This window comes from Camelus bactrianus, chromosome 7 (assembly GCF_048773025.1).
Source record: "Camelus bactrianus isolate YW-2024 breed Bactrian camel chromosome 7, ASM4877302v1, whole genome shotgun sequence".
In the NCBI taxonomy this organism is placed as follows: Eukaryota; Metazoa; Chordata; class Mammalia; order Artiodactyla; family Camelidae; genus Camelus; species Camelus bactrianus.
The window spans coordinates 14180717-14193719 of NC_133545.1; the positions used below are offsets into that span (position 1 = coordinate 14180717).

General features: G+C 42.9%; 1 protein-coding gene across 3 annotated transcripts in view; it reads left to right on the forward strand.

The window, feature by feature from the left end:
- The window catches only part of DGKI (diacylglycerol kinase iota), a 396321-nt gene that overhangs the window by 13303 nt on the left and 370015 nt on the right, over window positions 1-13003 (forward strand). The gene's annotated exons all lie outside the window — the stretch shown is intronic.

Sequence of the window (13003 nt, forward strand, 5' to 3'; positions counted from 1 at the left end):
TATTCTCATCGCTGTTCTAATGTATGTGACAGGGTTTGAGGCAATCTCTGACAGAGGCCACACCCTGGAGAGGTTTTTGAGAAGAGAGCCTGATTTAAAACATTTTCTTCCTTTTAAATTGGCCCCCTCTCAGTCAAGAAGCTGGGGCATATTTGTGTCTCTCTCCAGTGGAAGCACTGTTCTCAGCATCTGAAGTCAGACAGGAAGCAGAAGAACCTTGAACCCCAGAAGCAGCAGAGCACAGAATTCCCCGGCAAAGTGAACGCCCATGGGGCCACCTACCTCTCTGGCCCACCCTGCCTTTTCTCCCAAGGACCAGAAGGCAACAGGCATCACTGTTCTTGGCCTGCCCAGTGGTCTCTGATGGACTGTTCCCTGAAGCCACAAAGGCAGCCTGGGTACTTCCAAAGTTCTAAGGGAAGGAAAGGCTTTTTCTTGGCTCAGATTTGCACTGCAAGTGTAAATTTGCTTATCTACCTATTTGTGAATATTAATCATTGTAAGTTACTGATTATTAAATGCTTAATCTGTGTCAAGAGCTGCTAAACATTTTATACCTAGTATTTCATTTAACCCTCAGTTAAGTGGGACTATTGTTATTTCCATTTTATAAATAAGGACACTGGGACTTAGAGTTCAAGCAACTTGCCTGAGGTCACAAAACCGGGTGAATGGCAGAGTTCAGATCTGTGTCCGTTTTGTTTATTGCTTCCCTAACGCAGTTTTCCCCTTGGTTCTTCTTTACCCTTTCCCGTTTTCTGTGTGCAGATAGCCCTGTTTCCACCGTCTGGTAGTTTCTTAGACCTAAATAGAGGAGAGAGCTGGGTGCATCTTAGTGGGCCCGGCCAGTCCTAACACAGGACAAGGAAGAAAGGTCTTAATCAAGGGTGACTGGCTGAGAACAAGAATTCCTTTCCTGTTCAAGCATAGACTCAGCTCTGTGAATAGCTCCCTGCTACTGGCCACTGTTAGAAGGCCAAGATTGAGCTCTCCTCGGAGGTTCTTTTTAAAGCTATATGAATTTTCCATTGCACGAATGGGGGCATAAGTCCAGTTTCCTGGGGTCAGGAAATGATTTGCAAGGATAATAGCCCGGTTCTCCTTGCTTCCAATTCTGCCTCTAGTACAAGACCTTGTGACTTGCTGTAATCAGAGTGAACTTGAAGGGAGGTGGGTAATAGTATGACGGCTTGGGGTCCAGTGAAGTAGGTAGGACCAATTTATGTGCACTTTGTGTGGCTGAAATGGCATAGTAGGTACCATTTGATTTTCTTTTTTAAATAGTCTAAGAAGAGTTGAATCTTTCACTTTTGACTGAAGGGCATATTCAGGCTGCAAGTACTTGTAATCTACGTTTCTCCATAACAGCATTTTTCAGAATTCGTAAGTATATGTTCATGTGTGTAGGTATAGACACCTAGAAAGTTCCAAAGCATCATTTAAAAAACCTGAGTCATTCTTTCACATTTGAAGAAAACCTGCAGAATTTCTTAGCAAAATAAATCTCTAGTTCAAAAATAAACGTCAAAGCTATTTAAAGATTAAAACAGAAGCTTTCTATGAGCCAGTGCAGAATTATAACAAAATCTAAGGAATTTTTTTTTCACAAAGGACAAATTTCTGGAGATTTCTTAAATTGTTAATACTGACTAAATTTAGGTAGTCATAATAAAAATGTATGTGTCGCTTTTAGAAACCTACTTTCACATAATTAATCTAATTTTACCCTTGAAACAGTCTTAGGCAACAACTAGAGCAGGTCTTGTTTTCAGAGCCTGTGTACAGTTCAGGGAATAGGCATGGCTGCTGAGTGCCTGCCCCAAAGCCACATGCCAGTGAGGGGCACCCCCAGGCTTAGTCTAGTTTTTGGGTCTGAAGTCCCATGTTCCCTTCACTTCAGGGCACTGCCTCATTGGCCCGCTCTTTGGAAAGATAGTTCTCAGCATTTCCTGTTCATTAATTTTATTTACTTGAATTTATCTCAGTTGTTAATCACAATGAACAAAGTTGGATTCCATCACTGGTTGGCATACCACATCCATGCTGCATTGACCAGGAGGGTCACACAGTGAAGCCACCAGCATGGTGGTGTATGTTTAATACCCCTCCTACCGGGGAAAAAAGCTAGAGAACGGTTCAGGTGCTTCCTTTGCATTAGTTGCTAAGCAGCAGCCATTTCATTGTAAGGGAGATTCGGCTCAAGTAATGACATAGGTATTCCAAGAATAGCATTTCATTTTTACAGCAACTGCATTTCACGTCTCCATATAGCATATGTTCCTGTGGCTCAGTGATTTTGGAAGGAATAGGGGCACCTTAACGCATTTGTTGAATATATGGAGAAAATTCAGTAGAGCTGATCACCTGATAGCCAAAATCCCATGTCCTGGGACTAAGAGTGAGCAGCAGTTTTAAGGATTGGGAAGTATCTCCAGAAAACACGACTGCTGAACAGGTATGTTTTTTGAGGCCATATTTGACATGAAGTGGTAACATCTTAATGGAATACTCTGGCGAGTTGGGAATTCTGTTTTTTGAAGTAATATGGCATAGAGCAAAATTTGGTTGTAGCTAAGGAGTTGGACTGTGGCCAAGATTTCATTGTATTGAGATTTTGTTGGCAACTCAAGGCTTTTAAAAATGAACACAAAAGGCAAATGATGGGTAGTGTTTCATTGCTTTAAACTTTTTAGTATTTTCTAAATTTTCCACAATTGCCATGTATCCCATTGGTAGTAAGAATAAATGTTTTTAATAAAAACATTAAAATAGAAGACGAAAGAAATTACTGTACAAGTTTAATATAAGTCATGGAGTTTAACAGGAAGAAGGTATGGATATAGAGTAAGATATGCATTGAATGTCCTTATAGGTATGTGTGTAAAGGGGAGATGTCAAAGTACAAAGGTGTCTGTGATTTATTTTTTTCCGGTTGCAGTATCTTTAAGGCTATGAGTGGAAGCCTGTGGTCCCACCTTTTCAGGCATCTCTGCCGTCTCAGTTCCAGCTTACTTGTATGTATCTAGACAAATGTCTTGTCTCCAAAGAGCTACTTCCCGGGAGTTGACTTTGTTGTCTTCTAAGAGTGTGCTGCACACCACCATTCCCTTCATCCCTTTTGCCAAGCCCTGGGAGGGAAGATACCTCTTCCTGGGAGTGGATGGGATGCTTGGAAGCTGGTCTTTAACTTCCAGTAAATTGCCCTCCCATTTATGGCAAAGTGCCTCTTCCAGGAATTAAAAGTAATGTTCGGAAGAAATAACACATGGATGAACCCACAAATGGTGAACGGCTATTCCCACTGTGGTGCTGGGTTCGTTAACGTGGTTGTTTTCAGCATCTCTCCAGCAATTAGTGCTTCGCATATATTTCATTGTGTGCTTTTTACAATTACGCGAAACAGCTTTGGTGAAGCAGCTCTGACGTTCTAGGAACCCATTATCCACATGGGAAAATTGAGTCAAGAAGGACCAGGGAGAAGAGGACTAAAGTCATTGACTTTCTGTCCCGGCCTGAAACCACAGACGAACAAGATCCTAAGTGTCTCTCAGAAAAAGCATATCTGGCTTGGATCGAATTTCAGGTTAGTAGGGAAAATGACTATAAAAAAGATCAGGACATAAATTTCTTAAATTTAATATACAGTGGTTATTTAAGTGAACGTCCTTGTTCTTAGTGAATTCTTAGAGCTCTTAGTGAAGATGTGCACAATTTACTCCCAGATAGTTCCACCAAAAAAAGTATGAGTGGGGTACATGTACACACATAGGGAGCAAGAGAGAATGAGAATATACGTGGCAAAATATTAACAATTGATTAATCTAGGTGAGGGTGTAAGTGTATAAACATTTGCTCTACTATTGTTAAACCTTTCTATGAGTTTGACATTTTTCAAAATAAGTTGAAAATAAAGCAATTTAGAAAACTCAGAAAAGCATAAAATAGAAAAAAAAAAAGTCATCATTCAGAGATAACCTTTCTTTACATTTTGGAGTATTTCCTGCCATTTAATTCTATGACATGGTAATAGGCTTTGTGAAAACCTTAAGTTCATCTCAAAGGAGTAAACATTTGCCCTCACACTTAAAATAGTAATATATTTTTTTTTAATAAAAAGGAATGTACCTTAAAAAAAAAGAAAAAGTGTCTCTGGGACGTCCTCAGTAGTGTACGCTCAGCATTTTTAATACTAGTGTCAATAATAATAACAATAACGTTTATTGAGGCCTTACTGTATGTGCCAGGAACTGTGCTGAGTGCTTTGCATATATTATTTCAGTTAATTCTCACAACAGCTTTATGAAGTAGGTGTTATTACAATCTAGTTTCACAGAGGAGGAAACTGAGGCACAGAGTCATGTCTCAGGGCCTCACAGCCAGCAGTCGGTGGAGCCGTGATTTGAATACCAGAAGAACTCCCTGGCTAGTGCACGCCCGCATTTCTCTGCGCCGTATCCCAGGGTAAATGTATAAATGTGCCCTGTTTTCCCTTTGTGTTTCCCCTGTTGTGTGCAGTCTTGCGGGATCATACATCACGGTGCCGGCACTGTACCAGGGAAGCCAGTGAGGTCTTTGGAAGCTGTTGCAGGCGGCTTCCTCTCACCACCTTGACTCCACCTTAGGGCATGTGACATGAGCTTGGACACCGGACTCCTTTGGGCTTGGCCTCTTAGGGGACTGTCAAAGGAAGTGCCAGTTTGTTCGTTTCCATTAGCAGTGCCCTGGGAAGGCGCTTCCTGGTTCTGGTCCATGCCAAGAGCAGATCTCCAGCCTTTTTATTGAACTGTAGACAATCCAGCATCTTCCCAGTGAAATTCCTTTTTGTTTAAGTTAAACCAGGGTCGGGTCGGTTTTTATTGTTTGCAACTAAGAAAACCCCCAAAACAGAAAAACCTAACTGATGAAATATCCTTGCAAATGGTCCACCAGCCTCTACTGGTGAATGTCTTCTATGTCAGGAGTTCTTAACTACATTAGGGAGTTACCACTGATGAGTTCTAATTGTTACAGAAAAAAATTAAAGTATTATCATTTAATGCATATGTAGCATGAATTAAGTACTTTGCATCTCTTTTTTGTTCTCTTGTTTAATTGTCCCAACTCTCTGAGTTATTTCTATTTTGTATATTCAGATGAGGACATTGAATCTTACAGCGGGGAAACAGTTTGCTTCAAGTCAAAGAGGTAGTAATTGATGGAGTCAGGATTCAGACTCAGTTCTATGTCACCCAAAGCTCACATTTTTTCCTCTTATACCATGCTGCCTTCATGTTGTGTCCAAAACAGACTCCTTTACTTTTTAAAAAATTTTTATTTTATTTTTTAACACCTTTATTGTGGTATGGTTCCTATACAGTAAACCACACATATTTCAAATGTACAATTTGATGAATTTTGATAGATGTGTACAGCAATGAAACCACTACCACAATCTAGATAGCTAATATCTTGCTTCTCCAGAGGTGCAAATTTTCAAACTCCCAACTTATCCCTTCCCACCCCCTTTATGCCCTGGGAACCATAATTTTGTTCTCTTTGTCTGTGTAGATTCTTACTTTTTACCTGCTGGCATTAGTTTCACTTCTGGGGGATGTTCAGGATAGCCCTCTGCCTTTTTCTGTATGATAGGTCTTCAGATATTTGAAGTTGGATATCACATTTTTCTTTATCCCTCATCTTTAGACTAAACCATCTCCACTTTTATTCTTCCCTTATTTCTTATCTAAAGGTGATTTTCAATCACCTTCACTTTTCGGGCTATTCCCAAATTGATAGCGTACTGGTTTAGCCATGGCCTTCATTATAAGAATTGAGCAGCAAACCAAAAATGTGGTCTAATGAGGGCTACCACTGGCACATACGGTGTCTTTGTTAGAATTAGAAACAGGTCTCAAGTCTGGGTGGACAAATTCACAAAAATCCTCCCTTCCTCCAAGCTCTGTCAGCCAAGAGCTAGGATTTAGCACACGATAGTGGGTGGCACTGAGGCAGGATTTCAGTCTCCACCTGGCCCTTGTCTGGATGCCCCAGTGCAGGACACAGCCTGCACAAGTGTAGGTACGGCTCTGGGGGCCTTAGTTCCTTTGCTGTGGCCACTGGTTGCCACGAGTATATGGATGAGCATGGGTGCAGGCCAATTGCTGTAAAACTCATTCCAAAAGCCAGGTCTCCAGGCTGCCAATTCAACAAATTACTGATGACATTTCCAGAGTTTTGCTTAGGTTGCAGACATTTCACTTAAGATTTGTCATTTCAGCTTGGCTAAATGTTTATTTGGCATGTTTCATATTTATTTCAGACACCAAACACCTCTAGAATGTTCAGGATTCCTCCTTCCTCCCTACCTTTATTTTTCTCTTCTTTCCTAAATAAGAAAGGGAAGATTCCCTCTTCAGTATTATTTACTACTATCTCCGTTTTTCAGACTCATGCCTGCACCATCCTCCCCTTGACCCTACTGCTGATGGAGAAATGCCTGTGGTCAGCTCTTCTAAAAGCGGCTGAAGCTATTTGTCTGAGAGGTTTGGGTGAACTTTCTCTTAGTGAGTCAACATGGAGCTGATAAAGAAATCCATCTGTGCTTTGGCTAAACCTGTATTTGATGGTCAACAAGATCACGCCTTTTGTCCAGAGGAAAGCATTTTGCTGTTTCGGGGAGGGCTCTCCTGCATGGTGGACGTGAGGAACACATGCCAGTCAAGAGCAGTCAAGTAAACTATATTCGAAATCCAGTTCCTCAGTCATGCTAGCTACACATTAAGATGCTTTGTCGCCATCGGGGGCTAGTAGTCACCCTATTAGACAGTGCAGGTATAGACCATTTTCATCACTGCAGAAAGTCCTATTGAATTGTGCTGCTTTGAGGGATCAGTGTCAAGGGACTGATTTATCAAACCTACAGAAACCTCCAGCCAGTCACCCTTAAAGGACAACCTTGAATGACATAGTTCTTGAATTAAGAAGTCTAGTTCCGTAAGTAAGAGGTTATACTTTAGAGGTGTGACTGGGAAGGGGAGAGCATGGCAGACAGGGAAAAGGGGAAAGTCATGCTTGGGGGCCCCCATCATCCTGCTTGTCGTGCTCCTCCCCTCCACACTGCAGTGGTGACTGATTTCCGTAAGTGTCGAGATGGGGACTTTGTCTCCTCTTTTCTTTGTAAACTGAATCTTCCCCTGCATTGCCAGACTTACCCAGCTGTGTGAAGGAGGGAACACGTTCTGTGACTTTTGGGTGGGATGGCTGTTTTGTCACTGAACATACTTAGCTCACCTCGTACTAGTTGCGTTTGGGGGTTGAGAGCAGGGTGGGGGAAGAGCTGGACTGCTTCTCTCTGAGTAGATTTCTGAAATGGGGGTGAGGGCATGGCCCAGGACGCAGGGAAGATACTTGGAGTATGGACATGTAGCTTCAGGTGCGGCCCATGTCACAGAAATTGCTTCTTATGTCCTGTTTTATTCTCAACATTAGTTCCCATCATGTTCAATAAATATTTATTGTAAATTCACCAGGGAGGCATGGAAGTCAAAGCATGGACTTAAAGCTTTAATGTGGCTCACCTGGGTCCTAGAGGAAAGACCTTAGGAAGTGATGAAAAGAGCTTCAAGGACAAAGCAAAAACCCCAGGAGACTCCTTGTGTGTTTGTGTGAATTCTCTCTGGTGCTTTGGACTGCCAATATTGCACACAAGGGTGTTCTAAAAATAACCCGAGAAATGTGCATCCTCTGCTGAAAGGGAGTGAGATAATTTGTGAGGATGATGAGAAATGGAAAGGGAGAGAAGCTTTAGAAGATGAGAAATGAAATACATGAATCTCATGGTCTCTGAGGCTCTCCCACGCACTGAGTGCTTTCTTTGAAGTCTTGATACTGAAAATCAGGAAAAAGTACTGAAAAAAGTGGCACTGGGAGAAACATTGTTTTTTTTTTTTTAACTTATGTTTTATAACACAAGCAGTTCCCTGGATAAAAAGCTTACCTGTTTTATAAGAATAGTTATGGAATAGTCGCTGTCTGTGCAAAGCGCTGTTTCAAGCTCTCAGTGAGGAATCCAAAGTTGAGTAATACCTGATTTCTATCTTAAAGTTGATTCAAGTTGCTTATAAACTTATTGGGAAAACAAAAAATGTATTGAGGGCCTACTGGGTGCTAATACTGTGCTAAGTGCTAGAAATAAAAAAGTAAGAATCTCTGTTATCAAGAATGTATGGTCTAGTGAGGGAGAGAGGCAATGAATTGTCCTGTAACAATACCGAAAGATAAATACAAAGATGGAAGGCTGTTCGGGGACAGGGTGTGGGAGGCCAGAGGAAGGGCATGGAAAAGGATCGTCTGGAGCAGGAGATGGTTAAATGTGCCCTGAAGAAAGAAGAGGAGGTAGCTAGGTAGAGAGCTGAGTGCCTTCGTTCATACCACTGATTCAATGCAGAAAACAGACCCTAAATTCTAAATGGCACACTGGAAACAGAATTTCAAAACAAAGTCCATTGGCTTCTGATCTCTTTTTAAGAGCCCTGGAAATCGATCATTTGAATTTCCTGAAGGAGGGGAAGCTTTAAACACCACCTGGAAACCCATGCATAAAGGACCTTTACTAGGAGTTCTGTCTACTCTCTACTTGTTAGTCAGCAGCTTAAACAAAGGTAAAGAGCAGACTTAAAGTGACCACATGACCCTGTCTGGGTTGTAGGAACACAGAAGAGGGGAGAGTGGTTAGTTCCGATTGGGAGAAGTTTTCTTGGAGCATTGACTTTGAAGGAGGAGATGGGGCACAGAAGGGCAAGTATGGAAAACAGGCCAGGCAGCGGGAGTTGAATGAGAAAGGATTCAGTGGGTGGAAATACATGATGTACGTGGGCAGCAGTGCAGATCGTGGAATAATTTTGCTTTGCGCGTGGAGATATGCAGTGGAAGATCAGGCGAGGAAGGTAAGTTACACGTTCTTTACAGAAGGCCTTGAGTACCATCAGAAGACTTGGATTTTGTAGCTGAGAGAGAGCTATCAGAAGTTTGGGAGCAAAGAGGTGATGCTCTGTACCAAAAGTGGGGAGGCCCTTGTTCTCAGTGGATCCATTGCCAGGACCCCTTCTGGAGCCGCTGTCCTTACTGCAGACGTTGGCACCCCACCCCCACCCCCGGGCCCTGCCACTCCACATCCAGAGTGGCCGGGAACTTGCCTCTCTCCCCCAGGGCATGAAGAGAGAAGGGAGACCCAGTTCTCTCTTCAGTGGACAGTGGACAGTGGACAGTGGACAGTGGACATGATGGCCAGAGCCGTGCTCCTCTCCTGCCTCTGGGACAGTAGGAAGGAGGAAGGAGGAGAGAGGATGGAGGGTGAAATCTCAAACTCATGAAAGTTCAGGGCAGACTGAAGAAGGAGAATGTGAGATGTCCTCAGAGTCTGAACACAAAACTCCTTTTTGCATAAAGTAGTGTAATAAGTGGTTAGATTTGACGTCATTAATTAACATCTTAGCTAAACAACGTTGTCCTAAGTTCAAAACAGGTAGAGACACAGAACATTTGGGAATTTGGCTTGTCTCTGATCCGGGCTCTTTCTCTCTGTTTGGAGAACCCCCCCCCCCCCCAATCACATCACTGGCATTTCTGGAATGAAGTGGCGAGTTGTTTGGGTTTTTTCCCCCCAGATCCTAATACCTAGAAATCACTGAACAAATTAATGGAGAAATACGTGTTCTGAATTTATTAGAAAATAGTAGTCAAGCAGCTTAAATGTTGTTCCCTGTCACAGGGCTGTGTTGCTGTCTTAACACTATTACATGAACAGAGATTGGCTGGACCAGTTAATAGAAACACAGATAATTTTGCAGCGAGGAGAGATTTGCTCTCAGCTGCAAGCTGCACACTCTTTTCAGACCTAATCTTCAGTAAGTGGAGTGCGGCACTGTGGTGGGAAGTCCGTGTGACCAGTTCTGTCCCCGGGCCTTCATGCCTGCTCCGAAGGCCTAGGACAGCGTCCAGCTTATACTCTGCATTATGTACGACGCATCGCGATGCCTGAGAGCTGGCTGCTGCCCTGCATTTTGGAAAAGTCATCATTTTTCTCGTATGAATGGAAAACAGGGTGGAAGAGGGAGCAACTTTCAGATCAGAGTAATATTAGCGTGCAGGAGGGAGGAGGGTCCTGGCTGCCGGCCACCCGGGGTGATGAGCAGCCTTGGGCCCACAGACGCATGTGAACTGTCTGATGTGGGGACAGTCTGCAGACTAATTTCAGGATTAAGATTAGGACACTGTCTTTACTTTTCAACTAAATATAGTTCTTAATAACGTAGTGACTACCATGCAATGTTCTAATTCCGTTCGATTCTGCATCTTAAGATGCAGAACTTCCTGTTCCTCTTTGTGTTACTCGATGAAGCCAGTTTTGTTTTCAATGAAAAAAATGTGATGCAGTTTTGTTTTCCCTGGTAGCCTTCATTCACAAATGTTTACTCCCCACTGCCCTAGATTGACAAAGGTATAGGAAAATTAAAAACCCAATCTGTGCACGTGTCCCTGTCCATCGTATTAGAGAATACTACTACCAGCTCCCCAGTGTGTGTATGTGGTGGGGGGCGGTGCGTGCGTGAGTGTAAATGGGGTTTGCTTGTTTACCTGTCACTTGCTAACAACCCTCAGACAGGCCTCGCTCCCTCTGATGCCCAGGGCTCTCATCTGAAAAGCGAGGCCAGTGATTCCTCCTGCACAGCATGTTTGTTGAGACTGAAAGGAGTGATGTATACGGGCTATAAACTGTAAAGTCCTCTATAAATGCAGAATATCGCTGCCCCGCCACTGCGGTGAGTCGTGCGTGCTCCTGTCTGCCATGGAGGGGCGTGAAGACCTTGTGAATGTCTCCGGTAACTCACCTTCTTCGTGACGGCTCAGAGCTCCTGTCTGCTAAGGGTGCACACCATTCTGGAGATGTGCAAATGTGGGTCTGTGAGGATTAGGCAACTTTTGGCTTAGTTTTAAATATAATACACGTTTAATCAAGGTGATCCGTGAGCATAGTTGAGCACACGGTTCATAGTTCACTAGAACCCCGGGGTTATAACACAGCCCAGCAGTTCCCTTCTCTGCTTCTCCCCCATACTCCCATTTCCCCAAAGCCGCTCTGATGTGTTAGCTGTTTCTTCTGAATGCTGCATTTATGTTTATAAATAATGTGCCCGTGAGTGCTGTTTTATAACTTTTCTCGACTGTTTCCTTTGTGAAGGTGAGGATTTAGTTCTCTTTTTTCCCACTTGCCCGTATACCTTCTCTAATCCTTCTAATAGACTCAGATCACAATTGTGTTTAAATTGTTCATAAATGCTTATATTATTGGCGTTGTAAATCTTAGGCACAGCTGAGCCACCCGGTGTGCTATTGAAGACATTTCCTTTCTCGGGTTATTGTTCTCATTTTAAAAATTGTTTTTGCATGGGCTTATTTCTCATTCTTCCACACACTTCTTAACAGAACCATACATTTTCTATTACATTTGAATGTGTCAAGGAATGTATCAATTTCATTATTTTTCCCGTAGGCAGACCTCCCGGTTCCCTCCGCCAGCTCACCCCTCTGGGACTGTTCTCTACCCTTTTCTTGATTTCTCGTTGCTGTTTCCCACAGCTGAATCCCCATTGGCTAGAGTCCCTAGATTTCACATCTCCTTCCTCTTTGGTTTATACCTTTTTTGGTGAAACGCACAACAGTTTCACAAACAACAATACCACATTCTTGGATGGGTCTTTTTTTCCCAGGAAACTTCATCGTGTTTTTAGATGACTGAGTTGAAAAAGTTTCCCAGGAAGTGGGCCACATCCTGGGAAAGGGTGCCCAGGAGGTAGATATTTGGAGCCCTGTCATGTCTGAGAATAGCTTTTTTCTACCTTCACACATGGTTGAGAGATTTCCAGGGTCTGGAGGTCTAGGCTGGACATAATTCTACCTCACCAGAGTGAAGGCGTTTCCCTGTGGCTGCTCTGCGTCCCGCGCTGCAGTGGGGAAGGCCAGGTCCATTCTGAGGCTCAGCCATTTTGGGCTCTTCTTTCTCTCTGTTTTCCTCTCTATATCCACTGTTCAGAAATTTCAGAACTGGCCGACCTTAGCAAGGCGCATATATTTACGGTGTTGGGGGCTTTTTGGATCTCCTCAGTCTGGAAACTTTGAATTCTAAGACATTTTCTGCTGTTAGTTTTGAGGGTGAAGGGAGACTATCTTCTCTCCATGTTGCCTGCTGCTTTTTTCCTGGAATTTATATCATAAAACTATTGTATCTACTGGACTATTCCTCTAATTTTCTTTTATATTAAAGTTCTTTCTTTTTATCTGCTCTCTGGGGGCATTTCCTTGTTTATTTTCTATTCTTTTGTTGGATTTTCAGGGGTTTTTTTGCAATCCTACTTTCCATTTCTAAGAGCTGTTTTTTGTTTCCTAGTGCTCGTTTTTAGAACACTCCATTCTTGTTTCATGGCTTAAATTTCTTCTGTCTCTGAGGATATTAGTGACATTTTTGGGATGCTTTATTAACCCCATATTAATTCTGTTTTCTTCAAAAAATTTTTTTTTCTTTTTGGTATCTTCTTTTCATGTTGGAGACTCTATTCAAAGGTCTGATGATCCAGTCATATTAAAAGAGCAGCCCCCAAAGGCTGAAAGGAAGCTCCCTGTGTTTATGTATGTAACTTCTTAGACCATTAAGCTCCACTAAGGAGTGATTGGTTGGGGACCTGGTTCGTTCTATCGGGGAAACACTAAACATTAATATTTCCTGTTCGGTTTCCTCAGAGCAGAGTGCTCCACTTTCCTCTTATTTCTCTGGCTGGAATTTTTATTATTCGATGTACAGATTTTCAGTTGCTCTGTCTGCTTTCAGTGGAGGGTCTGGTACCCAAACCCGATTGAGGTTGGGGTTTCTAGTCCCTCTGTGGTTTGGTTTTCTCTAGAAACTACATCTCCAGTCTCCTGCCTGTGCGTGGCAGGAGTGGCCACCAGGCGGCCGGGGCTGGGACTCCAA